This window comes from Oryctolagus cuniculus, chromosome 11, assembly GCF_964237555.1.
Source record: "Oryctolagus cuniculus chromosome 11, mOryCun1.1, whole genome shotgun sequence".
Classification (NCBI taxonomy): Eukaryota; Metazoa; Chordata; class Mammalia; order Lagomorpha; family Leporidae; genus Oryctolagus; species Oryctolagus cuniculus.
The window spans coordinates 24369380-24381298 of record NC_091442.1 but is presented as its reverse complement, the minus strand read 5'-3'; positions in this window follow the sequence as shown (position 1 = coordinate 24381298).

The window sequence follows — 11919 nt, the reverse complement described above, 5'->3', positions numbered from 1 at the left end:
TCCCTGGCCCTGCCAGTTTAGAGTCTCTGAATAGCCAGGGGTTTATATTTTACCAAGTACCCTCCCCCACCCCAACACACACCCTCATGCCAGGGGCGCTCACAGGTGTGTGCTCACTGGTGAGAACAACTTGGTTTAACCAAAATGCGTGGTGCCGCCTCAAAGCACAGCTCCTGGGGATGCTTCTGGGCCTTGGTTTCTTCGTCTGGGAACTGGGCCCGCAGACCCTGCCCTGGCCCCTTCCAGGGTTGCCACGAGCCGGAGGGAATACGGGTTTGCACATGTTTTGTAATAAAGTGGTGTTTGGGAAAGGGGCAGGCATTTCTCCTCCCTCTGATAAGCGGTTGGTGAAATGCTATTGCAGATCCTGCAATGTGTCCGTACTCGAAGAGGCCGCACGTTCAGGGGGAGGTGGTGGTGCAGCCAGTCAGCGATAGACTGGCCTCCGCCGGGTTCCTGGCGTGGCATCCGCCTGTCCCCTGTGCTGCCATCCCCAGGGTCCCCCATGCAGAAGCTCAGCGCTAGATCTCATTCGAAATCGCCAAGCCAGGCACGGACAGCACAGGCAGCTGGCACATTCCCACTTCCGGTGGACAGTTTCCTTGCTCCACACCTTCCCAAAGGGTCCCAATGATCAAGACTCTTTTTTTTAAAAGATTAATTTATTTGAGTAAGAGATCTTCCATCCACTGCGTCACCCGCCATGTGCTTGCAACAGTCAGGGCTGGACCAGGCTGAACCCAGGAGTCAGGAACTCCACCCAGGTGTCCTTCATGAGTGGAAGGAGTCAAGTACTTGAGCCATCCCCCGCTGCCTTCCAGGTGCATGAGCAAGAAGCGGGATTGGAAGCAGAGTGGCTGATTCTTGACCCAAGCACTCCAGTGTGGGATGCAGGCATCCAGAGTGTGGCTTACACTGCGGTGCCGCCATGCCTGCCCCAGGCATAACCCTTCTGGGAAAACCCTCTCATACCCAATAGTCGTTCAACAAATACTGAGTACCTGCTACAGGTAAGCAGCATGCTAATTGCTGGAGAGGGAAGAGCTATTTTTCTTCTTATTTTAGGATGAGGAAATCACGATCTTACCAATTAGATAAAAAGGTTTGGTAAGGCCAAGGCCAATGGTTTTCCAAGTGCCTGCCTTCCCCAACGTATTCAACTACATACCTGAGGGAGAAATAAATGCCTTCCTTCCCACAATCCCTTGTGTCCTACTGCAGCAAAAAGGAGTGAAGCCCGTAATTCCCAGCATGAAGCCAAGGAGGAGATAAGAGCTCTCTGGATCTATTAATGCCCACTTAAAAGCAGACAAGCCTGATGGATGGGGTCCCTCGGCCCTGAGCCTGGCAGATCCCGATAAGGCCGTTCTCAATGTCAACAGTCCTCCTTAGGCTGACAGGCTTCCGAAACACTCACAGTCACCAGGCAGCCACTTCCACCCTCTCCTTTCAACCCGATAATCCTGCGAGTGAAGCTTGTTTATCCACGTGATACAGGAAGGGGGAGACTCAGAGAGGGGCGCTCAGGACTCAAGGTCACACAGCAGAACTGAGATGGGCACTCAGCCTGCTCTACTGCAGAAGCCGGGGCCTGCCCTCCATACTTGCCATCCAAGAGCCGGGCTCAGGGCTGTTGTGACGATAGAGTGCGGCTTCCAAAAGATCTGATGATGGAGTCCGGCTTAGTGACAGGTGTTCACAGTTGTCAGCACCTCCGCCAACCCCCTCCTCTGGGAGTGCAAGGGGCTGGAAGCTCCTGGGCCCATGATCCCCTGCCTGGAAACAGCCTTTCCCTGGTTCCTTCCAAGAGGCAGCGCAGTGGAACACAGGCTGCTAAGTCACGTGGGTACACAGGAATCCTGGCACGGAGATTCGCTCCTCTGAGCCTCACTCCTTCAATCCAGATACTTACTGAGCACCTAGGATGTGTCTGACTGTGTGCTGGGTGCATGGGAGACAGTTATAAGCAGCTCACAGTCCAGTGGGAAAGTACAGAATGACGTCTATATACCTACACAATATGCTTGTTAAGAAGTCTGACAAATGGGGCGGCGCCGTGGCTCACTTGGTTAATCCTCCGCCTGCGGCGCCGGCATTCCATATGGGTGCTGGGTTCTAGTCCCAGTTGCTCCTCTTCCAGTCCAGCTCTCTGCTGTGGTCCAGGAGGGCAGTGGAGGATGGTGCAAGTGCTTGGGCCCCTGCACTCCCATGGGAGACCAGGAGGAAGCACCTGGCTCCTGGCTTTTGATCAGCACGGCGCCAGCCGTAGCGGCCATTTGGGGAGTGAACCAACGGAAGGAAGACCTTTCTCTCTCTCTCTCTCTCACTGTCTGTAACTCTACCTGTCAAATAAATAAATAAATAAATAATTTAAAATAAATAAAAATAAAAAAAGAAGTCTGATAAGCGATACAAGTCACTGAAAGCCATTTATTCCGCATACAGCATCTTCCCTAACCATACACTCTTAGCTTCTAAAACAAATCTCCAAACATGAGTATCTCTTCATTATAAGAAATGCATAATTGAGAGAAATTATTCTGTGCTGACTTGATTTTATTAAGGGGCACAGAGACATGCATTGTTCAGTGCTGGCAGAGGGAGGCGGGGAGTTTTGCATCTACAACTCCTCGTTCCTCTCGAATGAGCCCTCGACGCTACAGTGACTGACAGTTTACTGTCCCTGGAGATGTTCTGTCGCTGTGCCAGGTCTCACTGTGTCTCAACAGGCCTCTCACCCATCAGGAGGCAGTCCACCATAGTGGTGAGTCTTTGGGGTCAGGCAGACCCCAACCCTGAGACTTCCTGCTTATAGGACCTAGGGAAGCAACTGGCTTGAGCGGTGTGGATTGCCTCATCTGGAGAATAAGTGAGAACATTTTTGTTTTTTAAAATGCATTTTTAAGTTTTAAAAAAATTACTTATTTATTTGAAAGGCGGAGAGACAGAAAGAGGGAGCGCTTCCATCTGCTGGTTCACTCCCTAAATGGCTGCAACAACCAAGGCTGGGCCAGGCCAAAGCCAAGAGCCAGGAACTCCTGGGTCTCACACAGGTGGAAGGAATACAACACTTTTGCCATCACCCACTGCCTTCCCAGGTGCATTAGCAGGAAGCCCAATCAGAAGCCATGGCAGGGCTTGATCCCAGGCACTCAGATATGGGATGCAGGCTTCCGAATTGGCAGCCCAACCCACTGTGTCACAACACCCACCTTCTTGGCTTTCTTTTAAAACAGTAATGTCCTCCTTATTTAGTATAGCCATTAAGCCTTTGACTGTAGTGTAAACTAACAATATATTATCTCGGGGCCAGCTCTGTGATAAAGCTGCTGTCCAAGATACCAGCATCCCGTGTGGGTGCCAGTTCAAGCCCAGCTGCTCCACTTCTGATCCAGCTCCCTGTTAATGGCCTGAAGAAGCAGCTGAAGATGGCCCAAGTGCTTGGGCCCCTGCACCCACTAGGGGACCCAGAAGAAGCTCCCTGGCTCTTGGCTTTTATCAGGCCCAGCCCTAGCCGTTGCGGCCATTTGGGGAGTGAACCAGTGGATAGAAGATCTCTCTGTCTCTCCCTCTCTCTCTATAACTCTCTCTACCTTTCAAATAAATAAAATATAAATCTTTAATATATATATCTCAAAAATACATTAAAATGTATGGAAAGATACATTTAAAAAGCAGTAGTATCTGGTAGTAACTGTCAGGCCGCCACAGTCCCCCTGGCTCTCACTCAGGGACTGCACTTGTCCTGCCATTCCAGGTATCTGAGGTGGCGACCCCTCAGGTCCAGTGCCTGGCACACAGCAACCTCCCGATAAACGTGCACTACTATTGGTCACGCTGTTTCTGACACTGTGACTGCCAAGGAACCAGCTGGTAGCAGCACAGCCCCTCTGCTCTGCAGGTCACCAAAGATGTGGAGACAGAAGAATAGGGAAAGCTAGCGGGCGTGCACAGTGAAACCTAAGACACGGGGCTGAGTGCCAGCCAACAGCCAGGCTGGGTGGCCTTGGCCAAGTCCTTGGCCACCAGGCTGTCCATATGTCCCGTGGGGTTGGGGCCAGGGGGTCCAAGGTCCAATGTGATTGGATAGGTCTCGGGGAGATAAGTAAGTCTCCCTCCCCCCGCCCCTCTGGGGCCCTCTGCTTCCTCCAAGGCTTGCCTGGTGCAACTTCCTCTCTCTGCATCACCCAAATTTCTGAGGAGGAACCTGCTTTTCCATGCGGAGGGGAAAGCCAGCCATCGTGGCCACGAGGCCTTTGAGCTGAGGGCTCTGTGTTTCCATCTGTAAAATGGTGATGATAATGATCACGGTGTTTATCTGCTCGGGTTTTGGCACACTGAGTATTCAAGTGCATAGGGCAGTGCCTGGCGCACAGAGTGCTGAGTGACTATCGGCTGCTATTTAGAATGAAGCCTGATCATCCACAGATCAGAACAACTGCTCTTAGGGTGCTGAGTGGGAAAGTTTTCAGCTCACGGGACAAAATACATGTTGGGAGGGCAACGAAGTGTGTAGATGAGACGACCCTATATTCCGTTGATTCAAAGATGTTCTTCCCCCGGTTTTAACATTCCTGCAGCCTGCAATCAAGGCAATGTCCGTTTTTAAGCCAGTGGCTCTTTTCTTCCTTAGGGACTCAAGATGACAGGGTATGTCATCTCTGACGGCACCTTGGAGGGGATGAGCAGGGTGGACGGAAAGTGCGGGAAGTCCCTGCAGTAGCCTCGTGCTATTCAGCCTTGGCCATGGTGCAGTGATCAGCTTTTCTTTCTTTTCTCGCTGACACCTGCTGACCTGCATTTGGTCCTCCAGTTGACAGGCACATGGCAAATGCAGGCGGGGAGCGGGGAGCAGGGGGCGGGGGACTCAGGATGGGAAGAGAAAGACCTTGTATAATATATTAAGATATTCAGAGAGGAGGAGCCAGAGATCCTTTTTTTTTTTTTTTTTTAAACAACAACAACAACAACAAAACACTCCCTGCTGGAAGCCAGAGTTATATATATGCCAAACAGGCCAGGAAACCCAGCAGGCCTCCTGGAGCTGGCAATGAACCGAAACAGGGGCATTGTGTCCAGGCCACTGGCTGGCTGAGGGGGCATTGTTAGGGCCTGGCCCTGTCTGGGAAGAGCGGGGTGGAGGGGGCAGGGGGAGTGTGTTCCCATGACTCCCTGGGGAGTAACAACAATCAGGGCCAGCTGGAAAGCCCGGCATGCCAGGGGCCCAGTGGGCAGGCGGCTGGCCCCAAAGGGGCCAAAGAGGGCAGTGGGGGCCTGAGGAGGTGGGGGGGGCTGGGTGGGCAAGACCAGGGCCTGCTTCTTAGCTGGGGGCAAGGCCTAAAGATGGGAAACATGGCAGTTAGTCACTATACTGCTTTCCCTCAACCCCACTTCCAATTCCCTGGGTCACTGTACCTCACTCCTAAGTATACCCCCAAATCTGCCCTCTTTACCTCTGCCAACGCCCTTCCACCCAGACTGTCATGGTCTCTCACATGGGCCACCTGTGGCTTCTTCACTGGGGCCCATGCTGCAGGCCTGACCCCTACACTCTGATCTCCAGAGGATCTTCTCAAAGATCCAGCACTTCCCTGCCCGCCTGCCCACCTCGCTTACATAAAACCCAAACCTTCTGCCCTGGCCCCGGAAGCCTGGTTAAGGGGCTCAGCCTGCTACTCAGCCCCGTGTCTGGCAACCCACCCCTGCACCTCCTGGGAACCTCCTTGGAACCTTCCAGCCATTCCCTCCTCAGAGCCCGTACGCCTTCAGGATCCACCTGGGACACCCTCCTTCCATAGCTTTGTGTGGTTCTCCCCTCATTATTCAGGACTCACAGTCAACCCTACCATCTCAGAGCCTCTGCTCTCACCTCCCCAGACACCCTACAGTACTGCCCGGTGGTGTCTGCATCCCAGAATCTATCACACTCCGGAATCACTCGCATACCACTGGTCAGTCTCCCTTCCCCAGGCTGTAGCCCACGTGAATAGGAACTGGCTTCTTTCATTGCTAAATCCTGGCCTCCAGCATCACTTAGCACTTAGTAAGGACTTGGCCAGGAGTGGCCATTTGGCTCAGTAGTGAAGTCACTGTTTGGGATACCTGCATCCCTTATCAAAGTGCCTGGTTCAAGTCCCAGCTCCTCTGCTTCTGATCCAGCTCCCTGCTAATGTGCATTCTGGGAGCCAGCAGAGATGGCTCAAGTACTTGGGTCCCTGCCACCCACTTGGGAGACCCAGATGAAGTTCCTGGCCCCTGGCTTCGGTTTGGCACAACCCCAGCTGTTGAGGGCATTTGGGGAGTAAACTACCAGATAGAAGATCTCTCTCTGTTCCTCTGCCTTTTAAATAAAAATAAACAAATAGGCCGGCGCCGTGGCTCAATAGGCTAATCCTCCACCTTGCGGCGCCGGTACACCGGGTTCTAGTCCCGGTCGGGGCGCCGGATTCTATCCCGGTTGCCCCTCTTCCAGGCCAGCTCTCTGCTATGGCCAGGGAGTGCAGTGGAGGATGGCCCAGGTGCTTGGGCCCTGCACCCCATGGGAGACCAGGAAAAGCACCTGGATCCTGGCTCCTGCCATCGGATCAGCGCGGTGCGCCGGCTGCAGCGGCGGCCATTGGAGGGTGAACCAACGGCAAAGGAAGACCTTTCTCTCTCTGTCTCTCTCTCTCTCACTGTCCACTCTGCCTGTCAAAAAAAAAAAAAAAAAGAAAAAAGAAAAAAAAGAAAAATAAACAAATAAAAATTTAAGGACTCAGCCAACATGAACTATTTTTTTTTTTTTTTTTGCAAGTCAAGATGTCGTATCCTACTGGCATACAGGGATTTTTTTCTTTTTTTTCTTTTTTTCTTTTTTTTCTTTTTTTCTTTTTTGACAGGCAAAGTTAGACAGAGAGAGAGAGAGAGAGAGAGAGAGAAAGATCTTCCTTTTTCACCCCCCAGTGGCCGCTACGGCGGGCAGGTTGTGGCCGACGAGCTGCACCGATCCGAAGCCAGGAGCCAGGTGCTTCCTCCTGGTCTCGCATGCGGGTGTAGGGCCCAAGCACCTGGGCCATCCTCCACATGTCCACATGTCCCGGGCCACAGCAGAGAGCTGGACTGGAAGAGGAGCAACCGGGACAGAATCCGGCGCCCCAACCGGGACTAGAACCCAGGGTGCTGGCGCCACAGGCGGAGGATTAGCCTAGCGAGTCGCAGCACCGGCCAATTTTTTCTTTTTAAAGATTTATTTATTTATTTGAAAGTCAGAGTTACACAGAGAGAGGAGAGGCAGAGAGAGAGACATCTTCCATCCAATGGTTCACTCCCCAATTGGCCGCAACGGCTGGAGCTGTGCCGATCCGAAGCCAGGAGCTTCTTCCGGATCTCCCATCCATGTGCAGGGGCCCAAGGCCTTGGGCCATCTTCTACTGCTATCCCAGGCCATAACAGAGAGCTGGATCAGAAGTGGAGCAGCCGGGTCTTGAACCAGCACCCAAATGGGATGCTGGAGCTTCAGGAAGGCGTTAACCCGCTGCGCCACAGCGCCAGCCCCATGAATTATTGTTTTTATTGTTCCTGCACTTAGAGCTGGTAAATCGTGAGAGCAGCTGTGTGGTGGGGCTGGAAGGCCATGCTCAAGCAGAGCCTTGAATCTGGGATCCATGAATGCACAGAATTAGACAGGAAAAGATTACGCTTCTTTTTTCACTGGTTTCAGACTAAAACTAAACCTTGCTTTCAACTTTGAACATAGGCAACAGGGGCTGGTGTTGTGGCACAGTGGGTTAAGCTGCTGCTTAGGACACTAGCCACTCACACTCCCTATTTTTTTTTAAACATTTATTTATTTATTTGAAAGGCAGAGTTACAGAGAGGCAGAGACAGAGAGAAAGGTCTTCCATTTGTTGGTTCACTCCCTAAATTGTGGCAATGACCAGAGCCAGGAGCTTTTCCCAGGTATCCCACACAGGTGCAGGGGCCCAAGGACCTGGGCCATCTTCTCCTGCTTTCCCAGGCCATAGCAGAGAGCTGGATTAGAAGTGGAGCAGCCAGTACTCAAACTAGTGCCCATACAGGATGCCAGCACTGCAGACGGTGGCTTTACCTGCTACGCCACAGCACCGGCCCCTTGCATCCCCTATATTAGAGTGCTGGTTCCAATCCAGCTCTCTGCTAACCTGCTTGGAAGGCAGATGATATCCCAAGGGCCTGGACCCCTGCCACCCATGTGGGAGACCTAGATGGGATTCGTGACTCCTGGTTTCAGCCTTGCCCAGCTCTAGCTGTTGTTGGCATATGGAGAATAAACCAATGGATGAAAGCTCTCTCTCCCTCTCTGTGACACTCTCCCTTTCAAATCAATCAATAAATCTTAGTGGGGAGGGGGAACAGGCAACAAGGCCGAGGACCATTAGCAGCACCCGGGGCTCTGTCACCAAGACACATACAGCTATTTTCATTTGGTGTCACAGCTGCTCCAGGTATGGAGATAATCTTCATGCGTGTCAAGCCTTTAACATCCTAACAGCTTTGGTCCTGCCACCAGATCTTGTTATTTAATGTGTGGGAAAAAAAAGAACACATTATTAAATCACAAATTTTAAAAATATTTTGATAACTATTTCAAAGTCCCATATAATTAGTCTCTTTTGTAATCCCATGTATTTTATCTAATGGGTTTTGGAACAGATTCTGAGAAGGATGGATGCCAAAGAAGTTCATGACACACTCATAAAAAAGTCACTCTGAAGAGGAGAGTCTTCAAAGAGCTCGTGTGGGCTGGCCCTGAGCCCTCCCGCCAGCTTACAGCCAGCTTGCCCAAGGGGAGAGGCGGGAGGGGAGACGCCTGGAAGAGAAAGGAGGCAAGGCTTCATTATTTGAGAGAGAGAGAGAGAGAGAGAATCTTCCATCTGCTGGTACATGCCCCAAATGCCTCCAACAGCCAAGGCCGGGTCAGGCCGAAGCCAGGAGCCTGGAAACCCTGAGAGTCTCCCACGTGGGTGGCAGGGGCCCGAGCAGTCAGACCATCTTCTGCTGCTTCTCCAGGCACATGAGCTGGGAGCTAGATCTCAAATGGAGCAGCCGGGACCCAGATATAGGGTACAGGTGTTCCCAGGCCGCAGCTCACCCCACTAAGCCATAGCACGCGCCTCAGAGGCAAAGGCTTCTGACACAGACCCTGGGACCTGAGTTTCAAGTCTGCCTGGTTTCTGTCTCATTAAATTGTGACATCTGCAGCAGCTCTGAGCACACGGCGCGCTCCCGGCAGGAAGCCCTTTCTCACAGCAATCCGTGGAGAGAGCTCGGCGCCCCCCCCCCCCCCCGGGCCCACTCACAGCAGGGCAGCTCCTGCTGAACGTCACCCCACTTGCCCCGCATGCTCTTGGAGGTTGCAGTGAGACACACTCTGTGCCCGTGCGGCTGTAGCAAGTCACAGGGAGAGAAGAAAGGCTCGCTTATAAATACCCTTTAATTGGTCCAAGAGCGCAACCCCTCTGAGGTCACCGATTGTGGGCATGTGGGTTCCTTCTGGGAGGCGGGCACACAGTGTTCTGTTCTAGGAAGGTGTCTGTTCAAGGCCTGGTTCTTACAAACGCGGCTGCACTCACACAGGGTGTGAACTCGGCCGCAACCCCGTCTGGGCCCCGGATGTGCAAGGCCGGAGCAGCGAGCAGACTCGGCAGTTCTTGACGACTTGGCTGTGAATCATCACTCCCACATGGGTTCACTTAACGAGTGATAATTTGGGAGTGGAGCAGCAGAAGGGCCCCAAATTAACTTCAGTGTCAGCCTTCCCTTTTCACTTGAAACTCCAGGGGCCTAAGCCTTGGGCATTGGTCTCTTTCCAGGCTCTGGAAACCTAGGGAGGTTTATCTTCATACGGATCCTGCAAGGTCATTGGTAGGGGAGGGTACCCACTCTGGGTTGGCTTGTTCAGCAGAGAAACCAAACAGAAAGAAGGAGGAAATGCCAAATTATTGAAAGGACATTGCAAGGTCAAAGTTTCTTGTAAGACAAAGACGGGTTCCATGCATAGCCACCTCTGGAAGCGCATGTACAATTTTTATACTGTTGGAATTCTGACCTCTGTATGTATTATCGATTAAAAATGACTTGTAGCCCTACTTGTCAAAAGATTTCATATAGCAAGTGCTTAACATACACAGGTTAAGGGGCTGGCGTTGTGGCACAGTGGGTTGAGCTGATGCCTGTGATACCCACATCCCACGTGAGCACCAGTTCAAGTCCTGGCTACTCCACTTCCAATCCAGCTCTCTGCTAATGTGCCTGAGAAAGCAGTGGGTGATGGCCCAAGTGCTTGGGCCCCTGCCACTCCTGTGGGCGATCAGACGGGAGCTTTAGGCTCCTTGCTTTGGCCTGGCCCAGCCCTAGCTGTTAGAGCTATTTGGGTAGTGAATCAACAGATGGAAGATCTCTCAGTAACTCTGCCTTTCAAATAAACAAATGAACCTTTAAAAAAAAAAAAAAGTAGGGAAATTACTTCTAAAAATACATAAACACACAGGTTAAACCACAAAGCTGGGGGATAGGCATTTGGCTTGGTGGTTAAATTGCCACTTGGGCCAACTGCATCCCCTACTAGAGTGCCTGGGTTTGAGTTCTAGCTCCTTTGCTCCCAATCTAGCTCTCTGCTAATGTGCACCCTGGGAGGCAGCAGGTGATGGCTCTGGTTCTTGGGTCCCTGCCACCCACATGGTAGGCTTGGATTGAGTTTCAGGCTCCTGGTTTTGACCTGGCCCAAACCTGGCTGTTGTGGACATTTGGGGAATGAACCAGCAGTTGGAAGATTCTCTGTCTCTCTGCCCTTCAAATAAAATGAAAATAGATAAATGAAGACAATAGCAAAGCCACTGTGCTATTTCAGAGAGGCATTTAGCCCAGGGCTTCTTGACAGAGCTTGGGAAACGGAGGCTCAGCTCAGAAGGAGCCAAGCAGGGCCCTCCCCAGGTCTGCTGGAAGCCAGAGCCGCTCCTAGCAAGGACCACCCCGCCTTCCTCCCTGGAGTGTGCAGTTGGAGGCACCAGCTGCTCTGGCAGCATCCAGAGAGATGCCATCTGTGAGGGAAACCTATTCTTAGAGAGCAGAGACAGTCGGCGGTGGAGGCGCCAACCCCCGGCGGCACCGTGCGACTTCGGGAGGCAGGCGGCTAAGGCGGCACCTTCAGCAGGTGGGCAGGACAGGCTCACGGCAGGGCACGCTCGGCTCTGAGACCACACAGCCCTCTGCACCATGCAGTACGAGAAGGGACCACAGCATTCACTTTATCTGTGTCACACCCTTGAATTCTGCAGACACTCCTGGGTGGCTGCTGCTATTACTACCAGAACGCAGGATGGTGACGTCGCTTGTCCAGGGAAACGGAGGGGCCAGGGCTCCAGCCCAGCCACTCTGGCTCCAGAGCCAACGTCCCTAACCGCCATGTCTACCTGCAGTACCGGAGGCCAGTTGTAGTTTGGGTTCCCCAGTAGCAGACCCTAAGTCAAGGATTCGAATGCAAGTGGGCCCAGGACACACTGGTTGGGGCGTGAGGAAGGGAGGGGGAGGGTGTGGTAGGCAACAGAAGCTCAAGTCTGCTGGGGTGCTCTGGGTATCAGCAGGGTGGCGCGTCTCTGAGTTATCCCAGCTGAGGGCTGGGGGCCGTGTTAAATTCCCAGCACTTCAGGCCCACTGCAGGGTGCGACGCGGGGGCCACGGCAAGGGGCGAGTCTGCATGCTGCAGGACACAGGGCGGCAGCCGGCTGGTGTGTGCTGTAGTGGTGAGTTATGGCGGGGAAGCGGAGGGCACGCCCATTGTCTGCCATACAACCAAATTTCCCCTCAAACGCAAAACCTCAAGAGCTCAAACTCCACAGACTGAGCGAAAGATCTTCAAAGTCGCCCACTCTGAGCCTACAGGCAAACATTGTGGCTGAGAAC